At 46.3% G+C, this 23,807-nt stretch overlaps 1 protein-coding gene across 1 annotated transcript in view; it reads left to right on the plus strand.

Moving 5' to 3' along the window:
- The first annotated feature begins 641 nt into the window (after positions 1–641).
- SPTB (spectrin beta, erythrocytic) overlaps positions 642–23,807 on the plus strand; it is a 115,478-nt gene continuing 92,312 nt past the window's right edge. Inside the window, exon 1 of the mRNA XM_036434258.2 lies at positions 642–915. The gene's annotated coding sequence lies outside the window, so the exon portion shown is untranslated. The remainder of the gene's footprint in view (positions 916–23,807) is intronic.

Below are 23,807 nucleotides of genomic sequence, written 5' to 3' on the forward strand. Positions count from 1 at the left end.
GCCTGTTGATCCCAGTCCCTGCCATGTATGTATGTGCCAGTGCCATGGGACTGCGAGCTGCGCCCCTCCAGCTTGGCTGGGTCCGCCCCAACCTCCCTAGGACTGGCAGACAGGAACAGGCTGGGAGTGGGGGGGCCTCAGGCCCAGCGCCCAACCCTGTCCTCCCAGGGTCTGCTCCGACCACGGGGGGTGGGAAGAAGCTCTTCCCGTAGCGAGCAAACACGCCAGCCCCCAGGGCGACCTGTTCCTCCCAAACCCGCCGCCACGGGGGCGCACTGCCCGGGCGCCCGGCTCGCCCACCCTCCGGCCTCGCCCACCCTCCGGCCTAAGCGTGTCTTTTGGCAAATAACTCCTGCTGTACACCGCGGGAACGCGGGTCGGGAAAGGCTGGAGAGCTCCTTTGCGCGGCCGGGCTCGCCACGCCCGGCTCCCGTTAGGCCGGAGCCGCAGAGCCCAGCCCGCTCCCCTCCGCAGGGGCTGGGGGAGCACGCGGTTTGGGGAGGGGAGCGACCGAGGGGCGCTGCGGCGGCGGCTCGGACGACCGGCTGCCCGGGCCTGGGCTCCCCGCCGGAGGCACAGGCCCGCCCCGAGCCCGGGGAGGCAGGCAGGTGCCCGGGGCGCGGCGGCGGCGGATTGGCAGGTGCGGGACGCCGGGGGCCGGGCCTGGCGCTGCGGGAGGCTGCGGCCCCGCCTCGCCGCCCCCGCCGGCCGCGGGACTATCTGGTCCCGGCAGCAGCGATGTCCCCCGGCAGGAATGTCCCTCCTCAGATAATGTTATTTATATCTCTGGGCGGGTCCACGGCTCGGCAGCACCAGGCGCCCGGCGGCCGCTGTGCCAGGAGCCCCGCGCTGCCCTCCTCCCCCTGCGCCGCCGCCCCCGGGCTCGGTCTGGCCGCAGCCACAGCCCCGACGCAGGTGAGTCCCGGGAGGGCCCGGCAGCCCGAGGGGGTTGGGTGCGGGTGCGGGTGCGGGTGCGGGTGCGGGTGCGCGAGGCAGGGGCGCGCGGCGCGGGCGCGGGCGCAGAGTCGCTGGGCCCAGGGGGCGCTGGGCGCTCGGGCTCCGGAGACCCGGCGGGGGCCCAGCCTGGGGGCCGGGCTCGGGGGGCGGCCCGGGGCCCCGGAGGCCCTGGCGGCTGCGGTAATGAACTCCCCGGGGCGCGGGAACCTGCCTGGGCTTCGGGAGGCGCTGGGCGAACTGGGCGCTTGCTTTGGAGAAGCAGATCCTGGAGCGCCGCCCGCGGGCACTGGGAGGGCGGCGAGGGGGTGCATGTTCTGGCCCGGGCCCTCCGCCCCCAAGACTTGGGCTGGGGGGCAAAGAGAGTTCTGTCTCTAGCCTGTCCGACCTTCCCGCCGCCCTCCCCGCCTCCGCAGCCGGATTTCTCAGCCCCGGGGCTGCTCGCATTCTCTTCTGGGGAACTTGGCTGAGCGCTCCCCGGGCAGCCCAGCGCCCAGCGCCCTGACAGGGGGGACGGGGCTGGGCGGCGGAGGGGGGCGGCTCCCCGTCGCGGGGAGAGTGGCCAGGTTACCCTTCCTCTCACAGAGTTTGGCTCCTGCAAGCGGCTGTGGTCCAGTGTACTCTCGCCACCTCCCCAGCCCCTCTCCAACAGCTTGGCCCTGAGAAATAGCAGAAAGTGGGGGGAAATAACGGGAGTTTTAAAACACTCCCCGACTCCCACAACTCGCCCAGACTTCCGAGGGTAGGGAAGTGGCCGTGGGCTTGAGTACTGTTTCCGTGACGACGAGCGTCAGGTAGGGCCTTGATGTACAGCCTATTAATATCCAAACCACTGTTTTCAGTGAGCGGTTAGCAGCGCCAGGAGTTATTAAGAAGCAGCTTACCTCGCTGGAGGAAAATGAAAAGAGAAGCCCCTGGTTTTGTTTGTTTGTTTTTGTTAGATGCATCAGATGTGTGTGTGTGTGTGTGTGTGTGTATGATCTAATGACCCAAAACCCCTGTGACAAGAGGCTAGGCTGGGGAGGAGCCAGTTCTCTTAATCCCGGTAAGAGGCAGCTATGCAAGACCCACAGCCTTGAGACAGGCATGATCTACTTGAGTTTCTGAGGAAAGGGATTCAGGTGGCTCCCGAACGAGAGGAGTCTGCAAATCAAAATTGTAGGCACCTCTCCATTACCCCTCACCTACCCTTAGCTTCCCAGTTGGCCCGGACTTTTACTCAATTCCCTTTGACCACTTCCCACCGCCATGCCCTGGGGGCTAGGAGCCCTGAGTTCCAGAATATCTTTAACTCTTTTTTTTTTTTTTTTTTTTTGAGAGTGCAAAAAAATTAAGTGTCCTGAACACCCAGCACTCAACGTGGCTAGGCTAGTGCTTGCCCGAGGCTGTGGGCCAGTTAGGGAAAGGAATATTGGGTCCACGTGGAAGAAGGGCCCACCAGCCCTGAAACCAGGTGACTCCTCCGAGGCGGGCCGTGTACGCAGAACTTGATCAAACCCGAGTAAAGGACAGCCGAAAGACGCAGACCCTACATCATGAAAAGGCAGCCTGTAGACCCCTTAGCTGTTGAAAAGGCAGCTTGTAGACCCCTTAGCTGTTCTTAGCTTTTACAGGGGCTCCGTCACAATGATTGGGGAGGAGCCAGTTCTCTTAATCCCCAGTTCTCGGAAGACTGGGAGTCGGCTAGTGGAACTGAAAGCACCTGAAAACTCCCAGGCATCCAGGGCCGGCTTTGTGGCACAGGCATATCAGGTTTTCCCGAGTGGCTTGCCCAGCCGAGAGCTGAGATACACCCAGATACCGCCTTTTGCTCCGGTGGTTGCTTCTTCCAAGTGTTCTGATGGTGTCCTCCAGCACAACACCTGCTCTGCGACTGGCCTTGGGGTAAAGATATGGCAGGAGGTAGACTCCCACCTGGGATCGTATCTGACAAACTAAGAAAGGACTGTTTTAAGCAAACCAGGTGTGAGTGAAAGTTTTGAACTAAAGTCAACATCTGCCACATTTCTGGAAGCAGACTGGTTTTGGCCCCCCACCTCGCCTCCCATCGTTTATGTACCAGTACCTAGCCTGGCTCCTGCACACGGGTTAGCCTTTGTTGAGTGAGAGTTTTAATAAATGAATGCTCAGAGTTTTCTTTTCTGTTATCCATTTCATCGTCACAGTAACTCCACAAGGTAGTTCTGCAGCGGTTCTCAACCTGTGGGTCACGACCCCTTTGGGGGTCAAACCACCCTTTCACAGGGGTTGCTTAAGACCATCGGAAAACACAGATATTTACATTACAATTCGTAACAGTAGCAAAGTTACAGTTATGAAGTAGCAACGAAAATAATTTTATGTTTGGGGGTCACCCCAAAATGAGGAACTGTATTAAAAGGGTCACGGCATTAGGAAGGTTGAGGACCAGTGGTTTATAGGATCAGCATTTTACAAGTGAGGAAACAGGTTGAAGAAGATTAAATAATTTGCTTCACATCTCACAGCTAAGGAGAGGTGGGGCCAGGATTCAAACTCAGCTGTTTGGTTCCACCCTTTTTTTAAAGTTAGACGCTCGGCAGAGGATGCAGAAGTACAAGTTGGAGAGATTTGCTGGTAGGATTGGTTGTTAGCTTCATGAGCATTCACTCTCAAGAACTGGGCTGATTCTGCTTATATTAGAAGCTTTTTAGAATATTACCTGAAGATGGTATTGGACACTTATTTGCTCAGAGGTGTTTAGCCTTGCCCGTTACATTCAGGTCATTGTTTCAAGGACAGACCTGTAATTTTGGCAGTAGTCAAAGCATGGATTTTTTTTTTGAAAACAGATTTTCCATTCAGTCCTGGAAGTGGCCATGAGGGCTTGATGATGCATGAGGACAGTGTGGTAGGACAGAGGATGACTATAAAAAATTCATGAGACAAACGCTATTGGAGTGGGAAGGGACCTTGGAGGTCACTGAGTCCAGCCTTCTCCTCGTGTAGTCACTTGCTTAAAGGTGAGAGGTTTACCTGGTTATTTATGTGCAGTTATGGTACGTGCCTTTTATACTTTCCATTCTTCCCATTTCTTTTCTCTCTCTCTCAAGGCCAAAATTGAGTTTATTTCCTGAAGTTCTGCCTTATCAACCCACTGATAGTGTTGTTATTTTTCCTTTGGGGGAGATTGTGAGAGAATATATTGTAAAATTCTGTACTTTCACCTTAGTAAAATATTTAAAAACTGTTGGAGCCCTAGCTGGTTTGGCTCGGTGGATGGAGCATCAGTCTGCAGACTGAAGAGTCCCAGGTTAGATTCAGGTGAAGGGCACATGCCTGGATTGTGGGCTCGATCCCCAGTAGGGGTCATGCAAAAGGCAGCAAATCAATGATTCTCTCTCATCATTGATGTTTCTCTCTCTCTCTCTCTCTCTCTCTCCCTCTCTCCCTCTTCCTTCCTCTCTGAAACCAATAAAAATATATTTTTTAAATAAAAATAACCATGTTGGAGATAGGTGGGCATTAAATTCTAATCTGTCCCACAATCTCCCCATTACCTGTTAGGTTCACAGAGGTCTGTATTTTTACACAAGATGTATGCACATTACTATCTTGAGATGGTACAAATCTCAAGACCAATAATTATGTAGCATTTCTGGGGCTGTAGAGGAAAGAAAGGACTTTAGGAAATTATTGGGACTATTAAATACCTGTTTAATCTAAACTCAGTCAATTAAGTCATAATCAAACACAAAATTTTACCCTCTATCCAATATCCAAGGAGGTGGGAAATATGAGCAGTGAGAGGTTTAAAGTGATATAAAGTATATCTCTTCATTATCCATGATCTTTTTTATAATCTCAGACCTGCAGATTAATATTTATAAATTGACTTAGGAAGATCAAGAGTGAAAAAGACTGTGCTGTGTGGGTTGATGAGTAATTTGGTTTTATAATGAGGACTGGCAGGGAAGTTCATGGATGTGGCTTTCAGAGCCATATGGATATTACTAGCTACATATTGCTCGTAAAAAAAGAAGTATTTGTCTTAAAAAATAGATTGCATTGACTCGGTTTTTTACGGACAGCTCTCTGGTTACTCCTAGATTGGAAATCTGGGGAAGCAGAGTAAAGGCAGTGGTCTGTGTGCCAGAAATCTTTGGGTAACACTGGTTGGGCTTATCAAACGAAAAGGGAAAAGGAAGACCTGCAAAAGCGGGTCTTCTTTCGCCTTTTCATTTTGCTATAAATATAGCAAATGCTTTGCTCTGACAACCCCAAAAGGCAACAGTCTCATGGTTTTGGAGATGGAAATGGTGATGGAGGGAAGGTGTAGGAGGCAGCCAGGAGAATTCACCGTCAGATCTGGCTCCACTCATTGAATTGTCAACTCCCCTTGGTAAATATTTAGGAAATGTCATAGCATGTTGCCTTTTGTAGCTGTGCTTATTCCTTAATTCGCATCCAAAAGAGCCAATTCTCCCATTTTCAGCCAGCCTTAGCTGAATATCAAACCACCAGGGGATCCCAGCCTTACAGCTCACAGCGTTAGAGGCAGCCGTAGACAGAAAATGCTTCCTCAGTGGATTGTCTGGCTAGCTTATGACATTTCCAGACCACCTTTGATTTTTCTCTTCTTCCGGCGGCAGGAAATATTATGAAGCTGTCTCCTTCCTACCTCCTGGGGCCTTTTCAGGCTTTGCCATGATGTTTAATTTCCATACCATACCTGTGCGGACCTGGCCAGGGGTATAATTACAGGGGCAATTAGAACCCAGACATATATCGTGTTAGCAGTGGGGGTGAAAGTGGGGCTTCCTTTCTTCTTTTCATTTGAATGCTATAAATTTAGCAAGTGAAAAGGCACAGGGCTAGGAAAAGTAGATTTTCCATTGAACTTGGCTCAGATCATCCAGGATATTTATGAAAAGAATAACAGGACACCTTGACAAGCTAAGGAACAATAATTGCTTTGAATTATAGTCAGTTTAGACGTTTTCCACCATCATAAAAAGGAGCGGAAACTTGGATAACCCTGAAAGGAAATATGTTGAAAATAATTTCCATTTGTACCAGACTTAAATATGGGCGTGTCTCATTTGGGAATTCATAGTGCTTCAAATAAAACAAAGGATATTTGAGAGACATCACTTAAGAGGACTGGAAAGCGGTCCCTAGCCTCGTTCTGTCCTTCTGCTCAGTTCCTACCTGTGTCCAGAAACCCCCTAGGCATGGTCAGTTAATTTTACCTTCCATCACATTTTCTCAGGGTGACAGAGTAAGAAGAGACCTTTCATAATACGACTCTGAGTTACATAAGTCACCAGACCAGCAGGGCTCCATCTGATCCCTTTCTGGGTCCTCAGTACACAGTAGGTGCCCAATGTTTGCTCTTTTTGAATATTTCTCAAAAGATTCTCTCAAGCCTTTCTAGTTCTAGGGTTTTCTAATGGAAGAAGGGAGGATGGGCTGGGATGAGGTCTTAGACATTTAGCCCCGAACAGACATGCACTAGAACATGATTAGATTAGGGAGTGAGGCGTTAGGCCCTATGTCAGTGTCTGTGAAGGGTGTAGCCTAGGAAGGGGCTGGAGTTGTGACTGGGAAGATCATTTGGGTTCAGTCTGTGAAGAACATTGAAGGTTCAAGTTTAAATCAATGAAGGCTGAGCAGAGGCAAGACCTTGTCAGATCCTTATTTAAACAAATTGCACCAGTGGCAGTGAAGGACTAGAAATGGGCTAGTACAAGGTGATGTCCACTCAGTTTTCAGGATGCCTTTGTATATGCATGTCTTATTTTACTTTATAATGCCCACATGAAAAAGCAAGAAAGATCTCAGCATTTCTACTTTAGAGTTAAGGAAACAGGATTGGAAATGTATAATGAGTTTCCCAAAGTCCCTCTGATAGATGAGGGCAGAACCTGACTTTGACCCAGTTTCCTAATTCCAGTGCTGGGGCTTTGTCCAGATCTCCTCAATAGAGTAACTGAATATTCTAGGCCGTCTGTTTGGGACAGTGCTTGCTTGCTTTCTTCAGCAGAACTTTCAGTCTGAGTTGATTGGTTCTGAAAGAGGGAGGAGAAATGTGTTACAGAATTTACTCTTCAGCCTCAAAGCTTCAAGAATGTCCCTCCATACTGTACACAGATGATGTTTCAAAGCAGTGAATTAATGGCAAGCATGCACATGGATTCCCAGAGTGCCATAGATAAATGATGGGTGTATATGCCTGTCAATGATGTTTCAGCTTTTCATTACCTTATCCCAAATTTACTGAGCGTTATTATGCTCATGTCTTATATGGGCTTGAAAAAAATCTTTTTGTGTGTGTGTTTGTGTCTGGTGATCTTGATTACCTTGATTTGAACTTACTTTAGTCTTCAACAACTATTGATTAAACTCTCATTTATTTGCCAGACATAGCCTAGGCCCAGTGTGCATGACAAAAAGGCAAGTCTGACATCATGGAGCTCATGTTCTAACTGGGGAGACAGGCACTAAACAACAAACACATGCGTGTGTAACACAATCTCAGGTGCTATGAAGAATAATAAAGCAGTGAAGGAGAGGTAGTTCTATTTGAGGTAGTAGGATTGATAGGAAGAGCCTCTCTGATACGTTTTCACATGAGCAGAGACCCGCATGAAGCAAGGGGCATGGGAGAGAGGGATGTTTGGAGAAGAAATTCAGGTTGAGTTCGAAGGCCTGAGGTTGGGCCACTGCTCTGTCCCAGGAGTGGTCGGGAAGCCAGTGTGACTTAAGTGAGGGGAGGAGTGGGGAGTGTTGGAGTTGATGTTGGAGAGGAAAAGGGGTCTGGATCATGCAGCCTTGCAAGGACTTTGGGTTTTAGCCATGCAATAGGAAGCCACTGGAAGTCATGGGCAGGGGAGTGACTTGTTCGGATTTGTATTCTGTGATGACTTTTCTGATTGTCCTATGGAAGATTGACCGTAGGTGATAAGAGTAGAAGCAGGGAGTGGGATGGAAGCTACTTTAGTAGTCCAGGTTAGAGACGATGGACCAGGCTAGTGGTGGTGAGATGCAGCTGGCTTCTGGATAGAATTTTTTAAGGTAGAGTTGATGGGATAAGTATATAAAGCATTCGAGAAAAAGGATAAGTCAAAGATGACCCAATTGAATTTGGTCTGAGCGACTAGAAGAATGAAAAAGCCATTTAACGGAGCCAGGAATATATCTTGTCAAATCTTGTGGGATATTATTTCTGATTTTTTTTTTCATTGGGGGGTCGATTTGGAATAGACTCAGGCAGACTTTTCATTTAAGCATACCCGAAAGGAGGCATTTCATTGTGGGTGACTCAGAACATCTGTTTGTTTTGAAGTTAAGTCTTAGATGTGCAGTTAGTTCTACGTACGCTATACTGTTACTTTTAGGTCATTCTCACAGCATCTCACTCCGTGACAGAGATTAAGATATATTACAAATAAGGTTGAACAATATTTCACTTATAATTAGAAATGTTTTGAATTTGAAGGTTAGAGCCCAAACGCTAACACTTTCGGTTGTCATATTTTTAAAACCTTTTTAAATTACAAAATGAATTCATGCACATGGTTAAGGGTATCCATGTACAAGGATATATAATGAAAAGTAAGTCTTCCTTCCCCCTCCTCCACCCTACTACTAAGAAGTTACCAATGTCAACAATTTCCTGCATGCCCTTCAAGAAAAATTCAACGCAGGTGTCAGCATATGGCCTGGCACATTTCAAAGTCATCGTTTTCACCTAGCCAACGCACATGCTTGTTTTCATTTTTGAAACTTAGTAGCCCTTAGGTATACACTTAAGTGGCCTGGGGTCCAGCTTTTTAATCCATGAAGGGTTTTCCTCGCCAAAGCCATCCTGTACTGGAACACTGTGTACATCATATAACATCCCTTCCCAGCCTCTGATGGTTTCCCTCTGGGTAGAGATGGAAATCCAAACTCATAAAGTTGACTCTTAAGAGCCATCATAATCGGGCTCCTGTCTCTTTTTCTACCTTGTCTCTCCCCCTTTCAATCATAAACCCTCTACTTGAACCAGGTTTGTCTGCTTCCACTTACTACTGAGTCCTGAACATTTCCTTAAGGTTTGGAGTGGTTGCCATCAGTCTTCCTGGAACACCCCAGCCCCAGTAACCTCTCCTTCTCCAAATGTGTTAAAGGGCTAATTACATGTACTACTTAATTGAACATTATCATAGGCTTCTTTTATGATTATTATTTAACTTCTCTTGTGTTCATCTATTATTTGCTCAACTAGATGGCTCTCAAAGGCGCAAGCTGATTTATGAATATTAGTTGTGAGTCTTACATAAAGCTCTGCTTAATGCTTTTACAAATAGAAGTTCAATTAGTAATTTTTGGAATGTATATTTTGACAGTCGTCCCCTAATGGGGTGGTGCTGGTACATGGGAATTATCTTCATTAAAAATTGTCAGATGAGCCCTAACTGGTTTGGTTCAGTGGATAGAGCGTCGGCCTGTGGACTGAAAGGTCCCAGGTTCGTTCAATTCCAGTCAAGGGCATGTACCTTGGTTGCGGGCACATCCCCATTTGGGGATGTGCAGGAGGCAGCTGATCAATGTTTCTTTTTCATCGATGTTTCTGACTCTCTATTCCTCTCCCTTCCTCTCAGTAAAAAAATCAATAAAATATATTTTAAAAAATTGTCAGATGATGGCTGCCAAGAAAGCCACCCTCTCAGTGGGTTATGTAGGTGCCCATTTCCGGAGAATGGTACCTGGATGCTGCTCTTTTGGATTAAGAGCTTTCTAATGTGCCTGGTCTCATGCTCACATCCACCATTCATATGGCATTGCATTTAATGTCAGAAACAAGGTATTTTCACTTGCCCCTAAATGACCAAAAACAGTTATGGGCATGGCAACCATGCAGTTTTGTGTGTGTGTGTGTGTGTGTGTGTGTGTGTGTGTGTGTTTTAAAGTGTTGTTTTAAGTTATAATAAATATATAACAAAAATTTGCCATATTAATTCTTTTCACATGTTCAGTGGCATAAATTCATGCACATTGTTGTATAGCCATCATCACCATCCATCTCTGGAACCTCTTCCAAAACTCAAATTCTGTACCCATGGACCTTAACTCTCCCCACCCCCCAGCACCTGGCAATCACTTTACTTTCTGTCTCTATGAATTGATTTCTGGGTCCTCAAGTGGAATCAGTGTCCTTTGTCACAGGCTTATTTCACTTAGCATAATATTCTCAAGGTTCATTCATGTTGTACCATGTGTCAGCATTTCCTTTTTAAGGCTGAATAATACTCTGTTTAATGTATTTTTTTAGATTTTGTTTATCCATTCACCCATTGGCAGACACTTGGGTTGCTTCCACACCTTGGCTATTATAAGTAATGCTGCTATGAAGATGGGTGTACCAATATCTCTTTAATACCCTGCTTTCACTTCTTTGGGGTGTATACTCCAGTATATTGCTGGATCATATGGTGATTCTATTTTTAATTTTTTGAGAACCCAATCCATCCAGTTTTAATATTCCTCCCTGGTGTTTGACATCTCCAAAAAGAAGGACAAAATCTATTAACATCCTCACCTTGGGGACAAAACTCAACTTCAGAATTGTTGAGAACACTATTATCTGGAGATAGTTTGTCATCAAAGTTCTTGTGATAGTTTGTCTATTTTGAAATTTTAGACTTTTAGAGGACAGGCAGGAGATGTTTAATTTGCTTTGTAGAGCATGTAGCCCACACTCAGGTGGGGAAAGGTATAAATATTATGAGATGATATATTTCAGCCAAACTATCTCCTTGAGCTGAATGACAAGAGCCTGGGTTGCTTCCAGCTTTTTTCTTGCTGTTTGCCCTTGGGCAAAGATTTGCCTCTTTCTCTGACACTTTTTCAGAGGGGTTGTGTGTGTATGTGTGATTATTTAAGGTAATATGTATGTGTATATTACCTTAATATAAGTGTTACCTCATGTTTGTGGCCTTGAATGACAGCCCCTCTCCCTCGCCAGGGAATGCTTCCTCCTATGTATTTTTGCAGTACCTTTCTTGTGTGTGTGGTTTTTTTTAAGGGAAGTTTTTGGTTTTTTAAAATTCTTGCCCAAGGATATGTTTTCATTGATTTTAGAGAGGAAGGTGGTTGCCTGCCTCCTATACATGCCCCAACTGGGAATCAAACCCTCGAACTAGATATGTGCCCTGACCGGGAATCAAACCTGCAACCTTTTGGTGTATGGGACGATGCTCCAATAAACTGAGCCACCGGGATAGGGTACCCTTCTCAATTCTTTGGTCAGCATAGATCCTGTTGTTTTCTAATTGTCAACTTCTACAGCATTAGACCATGCTTCTTGTGATAGGGAACTGGGTCTGTCTCTCTGTCTCTATTTCTCTTTCTCTCATGCCCAGCATCTAGAGCACATGTGTCAAACACAAGGCCTGCGGGCCAAATCCGTCCCGCCAGGCCTTGCAATGTGGCCCGCACCGCGCTGTCATCACTGCACTCCGCTGCATTTCCATCACAATGACAGTTTATGACTGTTCAGTAAACCATTCGGCCCGCGATTTAGGCTGGATTTTAGATTTTGGCCCCTTCTCTGATTGAGTTCGACACCCCTAATCTAGAGCCATGGTTGATACATAGAAGGGAGTGGCTTAAAAGTATTATAGTTATTGACTAAAAAAATAGAGAGATTATATATAATTTAGTTTATATATCTTATCTTGGCATGAAGCATTGTTATAATAAGTTGGTACTATAATAAGTCAATATTTATTGTGGGCTAGGCACTATGTTAAGAGCTTTTATATGTCTTTGTTATTTCTATTATTATGCTAATTTGACAGATTAAAAAAATCAGGGCTTAGAGAAGTTTATTTACTCAAGATTACACAGCCAGAAGATCAAAGCTAGACTTGAACCTTGGTGTATTTATTTGAGAGTGCTTGCTTAGAATCACCGCACCCACCATATTTGGGTGGAGGTCAACAATTATGGCTCTTAATTCTAAGAGGGTTTTTCCCCTTTGATCTTGCATCTGAAATAATAAGGGCAATTAGTTGTATACTTGTTTATGTTGCTTTTTCTTTGCAATGATTTAACCTAATAGACTCAAATCCCCTCATTAGTTTTTTATAAATAATTAATGTTCTGAACTTGACTTCCGCCGACATAGTTCTTTGACATCTGAGGATGAAGGTGCTAATTAGCACTGCACAGTATACTCACTGTCCTAAGGCAGCTCTCCATGCTGCTGTACATACTGCTTAAGAAGGGGCTGGTATTGTCCAATGTGATGGCCACCCTCCAGACCCAACTCCTACCTTCTCTGAAATATTTGACTTTGTTAACCGTTCTCTTATTTTGAAACTATGCCCTCCTTTGGCTTCTCAGATCTGTGCTCTCCCTTTTCTCTCCCAGCTTTCTTACCATTGCTTCTTTCTTTGTGTGTGTCCTTTTTATTAACCCTCACCGGAGGATATTTTTTCTATTGATTTATAAATAGAGTGGAAGGGAGCGGGGGAGACAGAAGGAGAGAAACATCAATGTGAGAGAGACACATCGATTGGTTACCTCCTGTACATACCCAACCAGGGCTGGGGATTGAGCCTGCAACCAATAGAGTCCTTGACCGGAATCGAACCTGAGACCCTTCAGTCAGCGGACCGACACTCTATACCAGGGGTCCTCAAACTTTTTAAAGTGGGGGCCAGATCACGGTCCCTCAGAGAGCTGGAGGGCCGGACTATATGAACTACTAATTCCTACTGTAACACCTCGGCTGCGCTCACTGCCCAAAAAACCTGGCGGGCCGGATCAGACTCCTCTGCGGGCCGCATGTGGCCCGCGGGCCGTAGTTTGAAGACGCGTGCCTGAGCCACACTGGCTAGGACACCATTGCTTCCTTTTGTTTTTTCCTTCATTTGTTGGGGTTGCCAATGCATCTAAATCCTTATGTTCAACTCCAATCTCCCCCTCAGCTCCAGATCTGCTTTATAGCTGTCTGTCAGCTGCCTTCATTTGGTGGTAGCAAGAGGTCTCAAACTCACCATGTAGCAAGAGTAAGGATTTCTTGGCTCCCTTCTTCACCCCTAAACCTGCTCATCTGCCTGCTTTCAAGCTTGGTTCATATTGTCCCCATCCTTCCAAGCAAGAACCTCAGCAACCTTTTTGGTTTTCCTTCTTTTCACACTTCCACACCCAGTTGGCTGTCATCTCCTGTTCATTTTTTCCCCCCCTCTAAACTTTTCAAATTAGTTCCTTCCTTTCAATGTCCACTTTCCCTCTTCTTATGTTTGACTAATTGGCCTCCCATCTCTACCTTCCTAACCTATCACATACCTTGACCTCAGAAATATTTTTGGAAACATGAGCCTGACTGAGTCATTCAACTGCTTTAAAACCCTTAATGGTTCCCCATTTCCCCAAAAATAAAGTTTAAACAGGCAGTGACCTTCACAATCAGCTTCAACCTCCCTGTGACTGTTGGAGGCTTATTTGGGGTACATTTCCATGCCTGTGTGATGTTGCCTGTACTCTTTTCTAGGCCTGGAATATCTTGCTCCCTTTTCTCAGCCATGAACTCTCATACGTGTACCCCAAAGGCCTTGCTCAAACAGAACCCCTTGGTGCTTTTCCTCTTCTCTGTCCCAGGGAGGTGCCCACTCTCTCCTCTGAGTTTTTAATCTGTCACTTGCACATTGTCCCCTTGTTGGTTGTGTTCAGGTCTGACTCTAGAGTATGCGTTCCTTGAAGAAAGGGCATTGGTGTCTAACAGCGTTTGGCTAATGTGTGGTGCTCAGGGAATGCCAGTTGAATTGGGCAACAGGGAAAGTTTCCAGCATGTTCAGCGCTGAAAACAATCCCCCCAGTTTTGGCCTACAGGAGATTATGGAGAAGGGTTAAAGCTGTGGTCTCCAAACTGCGGCTCACGAGCCACATGCGGCTCTTTGGCCCCTTGAGTGTGGCTCTTCCACAAAATACCACAGCCTGGGCGAGTCTGTTTTGAAGAAGTGGCGTTAGAAGAAGTTTAAGTTTAAAAAATTTGGCTCTCAAAAGAAATTTCAATCGTTGTACTGTGGATATTTGGCTCTGTGGACTAATGAGTTTGCCAACCACTGGGTTAAAGGAAGGCTCTCACTGTTGACCGGGCGCGGACAAGGAGCGAAAAGGAATGCTTTGCCCCTGAGTGGAGGTTCTCTCCCCACCTCAATGTTCCCCAATTGCTTTCCATTTACCGAAGGCAAAAGTGACAGCTGATTTTGAACTACTTCATCAGTCTATTGCTAGAAACATCCAGTTATTCATCCAGAATACAGTCCCTCCCACCTCATTTTTCAGGGACTGTCTGAGGCTGGCCCTCAGGATGCAGCTGTGAAAGGCTCTCTGAGTGCGTGTTTCAGACCACAGGTCTGCTTTATCACGGTAAAGCATTAAGAAGGGACCCCAAAAATTTCTCTGTAGAGGTTTTCTTCTTTCTTTCTTTTTGAGCCTTTTTAGTCTGTGCTTACAGCATGTCAGAGTAGAAAGTACCTTGGGAACTATTACAGCGCTTATTAGTTGGTTTGGCCTGCCCTCATTTTTGCCTTACCCGGACAAAAAGTTTCACCAGTGGCTGGACTCACCAGAATACTGCTTGCTCAGGCCTTTGGGCGTGTTTTGTTTCTTTCAACAAAACTCTCTGTCAGGGATACACTCCCACTGCAATCTAACTGCTCTCTCCCTCTGCTGTGTTCTGTGCGTGGTGATGGACAGGAGCTGGTATTTAGCTCTGAGGGCGCTGAGTGGAGCTGCTAGGCCTTTGTAAATACGTGGAGGGGTCTGCGATGAACTGTGAATGGAAGGCACTCAGAAGGTCTCGGAAAGCGGTGCTTGGGGCAGAGAACAGGGTTAGGCCTGTGCAAAGGGACTCAGCCAAGACAACAGAAGGCCCCGGTGAGTCCTCAGAGGCATACCAAGGCCAGTGGTAAGCAGACAACAGACAGCAAACTTTATACAGGGCTGGCCATGAGAGTGGGGTCAAGGAGCAGCTTCTAGAAGGTCTTAGAACGCAACAGATGCCAGTGATGGTTTTCCCGCATCAAGGATTCCCAGGCACCATAGCAGAGGGCACAGCAGCCTGAGCACTGGCTTGTGGTCTGGCTGCACACGTTCTGAGTGAACAGTCCCTGTTATTTTCAGGGTTGGTTTACTTTGCAATATTTAGCTGTGCTCTGATCTGGGGTTTTCTTTTCTTCTTTTCTTTTCTTTCTTTTTTTTTTTTTTAATATCTTTTCATTTGTTTCAGAGAGGAAGGGAGAGGGAGAGAGAAATATGAACATAAACGACAAGAGAGAATCATTGATCAGCTGCCTCCTGCATGTCCCCTACTGGTGACCGAGCCCACAACCAGGGCATGTGCCCCTGACTGGAATTGAACCCAGGACCCTTCAATCCACAGGCCGATGTGCAATCCACTGAGCCAAACTGCCTAGGGCTGGGATTTTGTTATTTAAAAGGTAGGCTATTCTTAAGGTCAATGGTCAGGCTCTGCCTCTCTCTACAAGATGGGTATGTGCATCCTATACACTTAGGATCTTCCACTGTTGGGAGATCTTAATGTCCAGACATTCAACTTAAGGTCTGAAGCAGGAGGGTCCCTCCGTGTGGGAAGTTAGCGGAAGATCGGAGGTGTTTACAGGCATAGAGCGTGAGATGCTATGGTAGAACCAAAGCAAAGTGCTCTGGGGTAGGAAGTCAGTCCCCTCACACCTATGAGGACAAATGAGGTTGTCTGCACTCAAAGCTGTGTGAAGCCACTTTGCCCAGGAGACTGGAAAAATACCCTACCGGCCAGTCGCTGGGTGAGCTGGTGAGTGTGTAGTGGAGCGGGTAACTTGGTGCCCTGCCCTCAGTGTAGCAACTCCACCGGCAGCCTCGGTTTAGCTCCTCTCCCTGCTTCTGACCCAGAAAAAGGCTCAGAAAATGACTGCAGTGAAATGCATCTTCAAGGTGAAGCTTTCAGTCCAGGTGGGGAGAGGAATTCGGAGTCGATCCCAAGAGTTCAGTGCTCACTTCCTCAACGCACTGTGAGTGAGCTTTGTTTACGCTCCGGCCCAGAGGCAGTCACTTCACATCTCGCCCTGTTTCCAGCCAAGAGTGCCTTCTGCTTGTTTTGCATAAGCCTTGGACCTCCTCTGCAGAAGAGGCACGGAGGGAGCTGGGAGCTGTAAAACTCCTGGCGTCATAATTCTTTGCAAACGGCAGTCTGGTGAGCAGGGAGTATTTGGTGAGCAAGTGATCATTACCGTCCCTGCTTGGTTTCTCTGTCAGTAAAATGGTGGGAGTACTTTCTCCTTGAAATGTGAAGGTCAAAATGAAATAGCATATATATTTTCCTTTTTAAAAACCTGAAGCTTAAGGCATCAAAACATCTCAGAGAGAGAGAGAGAGAGAGAGAGATGCTCTATGGATAAAATGTACTCAAAGCACCTTAAAGACATCATCTAATAACCTAGAAATCCTGGAAAAGTGTCTGGTTCAACGCCCCTAATTTACAGTACGAGAGATCCACAGGGGGAGGTGATGTGCCTGAGGTTACAGAGATAGTTGGAGGACACTCAGTGGAACCCAGGCCTCTTATGACCTATGACCTTGTCCTTCTTCCCTCCCTATCTCTCCCCCTCCTCTTCCTTCTCCTACAACTTTTAAAAACAGGTTTTTAAAAAATGATAACATGAACACATACCCATGGCAAAAATAATTCAAGCCACACAGAAGAATGTCATCATACTCCTAGATGCATTATCAGAGGTAACCACCATTAACAATTCCCAGGTATTCCTCTAGAGATTTTCTGAGTACTTGTAAGCATATACACATAGACGTAGGTATGTATTTGTTGGTATGTGTGTGTGTGTGTGTGTGTGTGTGGATAACATACATATCTATGTGCATGTATGTTGTGGCTATTTATTTCTGACGCTGTACTACAACTTGCCCTTTTCGCTTAATGATGAAACACTTCGGACGTCTTTCTATATCAGGACATAGAGCGTGGACTCTTTCCTTCTTAACAGCCGCATGGGACATATACCAGTAACAGCACCATGGAGTTTGAGTCCTGAAATCACGATGCCCGCCCGTGTAAGAATTCCTGCTTTGTACGAGCATCTAGGGAGGAGGATGACAAGGTCACATGGTTTGAGAAATCTGAGCCTCTCCTTCTGTTTCCTGCTGCTCCTTGCGGCCTGTCATATGCCAGATGCCATGCTTGGGACTTGAAGTGCCCAAGCTCATTTACCTCTCACAGCAAAGTCCGTTGAGTTAGATGTAATTCCCATTTCACTGATGAGGAGGCTGAGGCTTGTCAAGCCAACTTTGCTAGAAGTCACAGTCAATGAAATGCCAAACTCCAGGTTTGAACCCAGACCTGCTTGACCCTGACGCCTATGCTGTTTCTCGCCACCTGAAATCTAGTACACAGGAAGAATAGTTATGGTGGGTCTGAAGCGAGGCATTTTTTCCCCCAGAGTTTTCACGTTTTCTTGGTGTAGGCCTGGCTAAGGGGCCCACTGTACACACTGCAATGGCATGGAGGACCACGTGGCAGTGGAGCAGAGACAGAATGATGTGGGGAGAAGGGACAGGAGGAAGTCTTTTTTTTTTCTTTTTCTTTTTTGGTGGTGGTGTTTGTTTGTTTTTAAAATATATTTTTATTGATTTCAGAGAAGAGGGGAGAGGGAAAGAAAGAGAGAGAAACATCAATGATGAGAGAGAATCATTGATCAGTTGCCTCCTGCATGCCCCACACTGGGGATCCAGCCTGCAACCCGGGCATGTGCCCAGACTGGGAATCAAACATAGAGCATTCATAGGTCAATGCTCAACCACAGAGCCACCCCGAACAGGCCAGGACACATTATTGTATGTTCTGTGCTGGCTGTGTGGGAAATGCACAGGTGATTGACTAAGATACCACTCTTGAGAGGCTTTGTGGTTTTGTAATGGGACAGCCACACGTGAGGCTGAGTGTAGCACAAGGCAGCCAGGGCAAGTGCATTTGTGGAAACTGCTCTGCGGTCTCTAGGAAGCTAAGACTGGTTTGGGCTGGGCATCCTGGGAAGGTAGCTTTCCCTGGGGAATGGCCTTTTAAACTGACCCTTGAGACAGGTACAAGTTCCACTGGCGGAGTAGGGGAAAGGCATTCCATGGGCACATGGGGCCAAGTGGGACATGATGAGTCCGATGCAGCTGCAGCAGAGGAAGAGCAGGAGCAGGTATTGAGGTGGGGGCCCAAGAAGTAGTTGGTGCTAGATTGTGACAATCTACATAAAAAGGTTGTGTAAGTTCGATTGTAGGTTCTAGGGGCATTATCAACATTTTTGAACAGGAGAGTGATGTGCTATCAGCAGTGTTTTAGGACATCCTGCAGGAATATGATGAAGGGCTGAAGGGGGTTTAAAGCAGGCAGTGGGAATGGAAGGGAGGAGGTGAATCTAATAGATTCTGAGAAGTCAAATTATCTGGACTTCCTGTGTGAGGTAGTTGGCCTGTGAGGACCCTATTACATAAAGGACCAAATGTATTAAAATTTACCGGTATCCTACATTAAATGTAATGTTTTCACTGTCAAAGGGATTTGAAGGCATTTTGGAGGTGTGTATGTGTGTGTGTGTGTGTGTGTTGTTATTCCTTACCCAAAGATTTTTTTTCCATTGCTTTTCACAGAATGAAAAGGTAGTGTAGGAGGGGGTTTGGGGGAGGAAGAGATAGATATAGAGAGATAGAGAGAAACATCAATGTGAGAGAGACACATAGATTGGTTGCCTCTTGCACTCTTCCTCTGCTGTAACCCAGGTACATGCCCTTGACCAGGAATCAAATGGGAGACCCTTCAGTGCCTGGGCTGATGCTTTAACCACTTAGCCACACCAACCAGAACTTGGAATTATTTTAATACTAGAGGCCCGGTGCACAAATTCATGCATGGGTGGGGTCCAGCTGGCCAGGGGGAGGGACCAAGGGCAGTTGGCAGGCTGGCTCCGCCCCCTGGTCAAACTCCTGGTCAAACTCCAGGTCGAGGGGACAATTTGCATATTCGTGTTTTATTATATAGGATTTGATTCTACAGTCTTGATTTTATACTTTGGTGCCAATAGATTTTGTTCACATCTTTAAATATTTGTGCAGGTGCTTAAAATTCACTTGTAGATGCACTGTGCCCAGTGGCATAGAGGGGAAGGGGATAGAAATGTTGAATATGACTTAGGGATTTATAGCTCAAGTATCTGGGAGGTTGGTGTTGCTAATTCACTGAGATTTTAGTCTTAAAAGGAGGAGCAGTTTTGAGAGTGGGGAGGAAGTGTAAAGAAAGAGCTCAGTATTGACCATGTTCAGTAGGAAGTTTTCGTGGAGCTGCTGTAGCAAATCTGGGGCATCACTGACAGTCCTCAGTCAGCACAGAAGGGGGAGAGGATCCCATGAGGGAAGAGAACAGACTTTCACTTTGAGAAATGCCTACACTTAAGGGTGGGTGGAGGAAGAGGACCTAGGGAATGAGCTTGCAATGTAGCATCATACTGTGGATGAAGAACCAGGAATCCAAGGATATGGAAATCAGCTTTGAGAAAAGGGTGCTTAATAGTATCCAATGCTGGAGAGAGAGGAAAGGAACGATGGGGAGGAGGCTATTTGCTTTGTGAGGGGCTCACATGACCCCCAAGAAAGCACTGTTAGTGGAGGGTTGAAACTCAGTGATCAGGAGTTAAAGTGGCTCTGGGGTGAGGAGAAGGCAGTGAATGCAGGCTGGTTTTTGTGTGTGTTTTTTTTGAGATCTCCATGGGAAAAGGATGGTTTGAGTCAGGTCAAGGCAAGTTTTGTGCGGTGGAGAACGTGAGTTATGGGCTGAGGGGATGGGGAACACTTGGAAAGGAAGTTGGGACGAGAAGGTGAGAAGGGATGAAAAAGGATCATGGCTGGGGGAAGTCTCTGGGCAGCTGGAAAGTGACTGATACTGGGGTAGCCAGTCAACACTGTCACACCTATGGCCCTGACAGAGATGAACCGTGTCAGGACACCCATCACAGTGCATATAGGCATCCCACAGGTCTCTGAGGCTTGAAGTGATTCTGCATCCTGAAGGACAGGGGCTTTATTATGTTGGCTATTTGGGTAGCGCCCGGCAAAGAGAGCGATGGTCAGTGTGTATTTGTCAACGCACCAATGGACTCACCACTCCCGTCCCACAGCTTCCTGAAGCAGGCTCCAGCCTTCCCCTTTTCCTTTCTGATGATCTGTTGTGGGACATGTGATGTGTGTGGCATGCACAAGTGAGTTGGGAAGCCTGGTTATAAAGTAGACCTTCTTGTGCTCACACTCTCTCGCACCTACCTGACTGTCCTTTCCCTTTCCCAGTGCCCTGCCATCTCAGCGCCTGTTCCCCTTGAAAATGTGCGGGAGTGAGTGTGTCTTGGGACTCCTCCACTGCCTCTCCGTGCCGGATTCTGGGGCACCTGGGCTTTCTGTAGCAGCAGGGAAAGAATATATGATGATCCTTTAGGGGAAACAAAGGGGCTCATTCAATGAGTTGGTGAAAGATGAGTCTCCTTGTTGATGGTGATAAGGCAGGATCTTGTTTCCTGAAAGCTCTCTGGGTGTGAATGCACTTTCTTTGCTTGGTTCCTGTCACTGGGGGATTTCCTGCATGCCCAATGGACAAGCGGGTCCTTTGCGAGGAAGTCTAGCTCCTGCCATCCCCGACTCTATGTTGGGAAGGACAGAAGCCCAAGGGTCAGGCCACGTTTGCTATAATTCTCTTGACTCCAGGAGTATGAAATACTCTGTTCAGTGGGATGTACATGGCATATGTTTTTAACAATATTTATTACCTTTTGTCATTGAGATGAGGTGTGAGACAATGTTTTATTCACAGACTTTTTATGGACCCTTAATTCTTTTCCTTTTCCTTTTCATTTACAAATGTCATACAAAGCTTTACTAACCTAAAATGTTGCTGAAATAAAGACCACAGAAAACTGAAGTTCTCATCATCCACCTTTTGATCCCCAAGATCAGTGATTTTAAAACCTTTTCATATCATGGCACACATAAACCAATTACCGTAAGTTCTGCAGCACACCAAAAAGGATATAAAAATAGGTATAATTGTGACTCATTTGCACTGGACAGTTAACATGTTGGCTGTTGTCATTTTTTTAAAGTTTTTGTTTTGTTTTGTTTTGTTTTAGAGAGAGATGAAGGGAGAGGGAGAGGGAGAGAGAGCGAAACATTGATGTGAGAGTACAACATGGATTCTCTGCCTCCTGCATGCACCCTACAGGGAATCAAACCAGCAAGCTTTTGGTGCATGGGAGGATGCTCAACCAACTGAGCCACACTGGTCAGGGCAACTGTTATCATTTCTTAAATTTGACAATTTAAGGGAAAAAAGGTCAGTGCCCCTCACTAAATAGTCAGATACTGCATGTTTTAAAAATTCTTGTGGCACATCATTTGAAAATCGCTGCCCTAGCTATTCATTCATTATAATTTGATGCATTTTTTCCCAAATTATTTTATATATATATTTCAGAGAGAGGAAGGGAGATGGAAAGAGACATAGAAACATCAGTGATGAGAGAGAATCATCAACCAGAGATCAAGCCCACAACCTGGGTATGTGTCCCAAACAGGAATCAAACTGTGACCTTCTGGTTCATAGGTCAATGCTCAACCACTGAGCTAAGCCAGCTGGGCTTCTTCTAAATTATTAAAAACACATATTGTACCAATAAAATATATAGTTATGATTTATTTTTACATAATTATATTATGAATAGGATTTAACAGTTTACATTGTTTTATCAATACAAGAGGTCATCTTTCCACACATACCTACCTGTAGATTGTCTTCATTCAAAATTTTTCCATTGTTTGGAAGAAACCATACTTTACTTAACTAATTTTTTTAAGTGAGGCTAAATTAGGTCGTCTTTAGTTTTGTGTGTTTTTCTCTAACCAACAATATGGAGTTAGTGTTAAACTAACTCCAGAAGATTAAGTTACCTGCTGAGGTCACACAGGTAGTAATTGTTGGTCTATGAGTTTGGAGCCAGGTCAGACCATAGGATTTAACAGTTTACATAGGTCAGTGGTCTGTTCAGGCTCAGGGGGCTGGTAAAATGAGGTCATGTTCAGTGGAGGAGCAGAAGTCTGGTCTCCACTTCCCATTCTCTCCTAACAGGAAGAATAGGGAGAGACCTCTCCTGCCGCCCAGAGGGGCCCCCTGTCCTTTCTCCAAAAGAGGCCCTGGCACTGACCTTTCATTGGGAAGTATACTCAGACTGAATTATATTGCCATTTTGTTTTGCTTTTCACCTTCCCTTGCTTCCTCTCTCCCCACTCCTTCCTTCCTCTTGCTAACTTGGTGTCCAGTTGCAGCTTCCGCTCTAATTCTCTTCTCTTCTCCTCACCCCTGTGTGTCCAGGATCCCATGGGCCTTCCCCTCCCCCAGAAGGGCCTCCCACTGCTCCTGACTTTGATCTCATTTTATCCCCTGCTCAAGTTTCCAGTTTCTCTAGATGGTGCCCTCCTTCGGCTTCTGCTGTAGTCTCAGCTTCAAATAGATGAGAACGGTTGCTTCTCCCAATCACTCACCCTCCCCTTGAAAGGACTTAAATGCACATCAGGCCTGACACAGCTGCTCCTTTGCCCCACTTCACCTGGTCCGATCCTCACCCTCTGTTCACCGTCCTGTGGTAGTAAATTTCCATTCCTTGTGAGGCCACTTGGTTTCGAGTGGAAACTGCTGCCCTGTGCTGTGGCAGAGAGAGACATGCTTTGGCTATGGTCTGACCTGGCTCCAAACTCATAGGCCAACAATTACTACCTGTGTGACCTCAGCAGGTAACTTAATCTTCTCTATCTTTGTTTTCTTCTTCAGTAAAATGGGGAGTAATGATACCTACCTACCTTGCAGATAGGATTATGCTATGGACTGGATAAAAATGTGTCAGATGACTGGCACATGGTAGGTGACCAAAAATGATAGCTACTTCCTGTCATTATTGCTTGGTTTTTCTTTAGCAAATTTGTCCCTTTTTTAGCCAGTCTCATTAGGTCTTATAAGGGGTCAAAGAATCAATGCATTCGAGGTTCTGTTAGGAATGGATCCTGTATTCATGTAAAATTTTGAACATAAATATTTTTGCCAATTAATAGTTCTCCTGCTCCTGGCAGTGGTAAATAAAATAATTAATAAAACAAAAATTTAGGACAAGAATTTATATGTCTCTGTGAAGTCCCCTGTGCTAGAAATAATTTGTATTTTCTAAAGGATAGCTGTTCCCATTTGTCCCAGATGGTTCTCCGAATCTGGTTTCCTTTGCTCTCTGAGGTCCAGCAGCTAAGTTGAGGGATGCTCTTTGTGGTTTGATTATTGACACAAATGTGCACCAAAGGGTTTCTAAGCGAAGCCTTTCCCAGTTCGCTGGAGGAATGTCCCAGATTATCACGGTGATGGTTTTCTTGTACCCCACCCCCCAATCTGTGTACTCTGGCTGCTTGCAGAGGGCATGCTGCCTTTTGGGGTTTCATACTCTGCATCTTGGAGTTACTTATTTCTGGTGCTAATTTCCTCCTGATGATGCACTGGACCACATGGACAAATGATTAGGAAATTATAACCTGAACTCACATTTTCCCAAAGGAAAACGAAGAACTTTGTTCCTTGCACACGGAGCTGGTGAACTTGCCTAAGGTCCCAGAGCATTATCAGCAACCATGACAGCTTGCTCTTTATCTCTGGTGCCAGCGATCTGGCGGCCTCCCTGCCATGGCTCTCCCACACTTGGGGCGGTTCTCCCTCCTCTGATACCCACCAGGGAATGCGTTCCTGAGGACACTTTCCTTTTAGG

Source organism: Pipistrellus kuhlii, unplaced genomic scaffold (assembly GCF_014108245.1).
Source record: "Pipistrellus kuhlii isolate mPipKuh1 unplaced genomic scaffold, mPipKuh1.p scaffold_m20_p_1, whole genome shotgun sequence".
NCBI classification, from domain to species: domain Eukaryota; kingdom Metazoa; phylum Chordata; class Mammalia; order Chiroptera; family Vespertilionidae; genus Pipistrellus; species Pipistrellus kuhlii.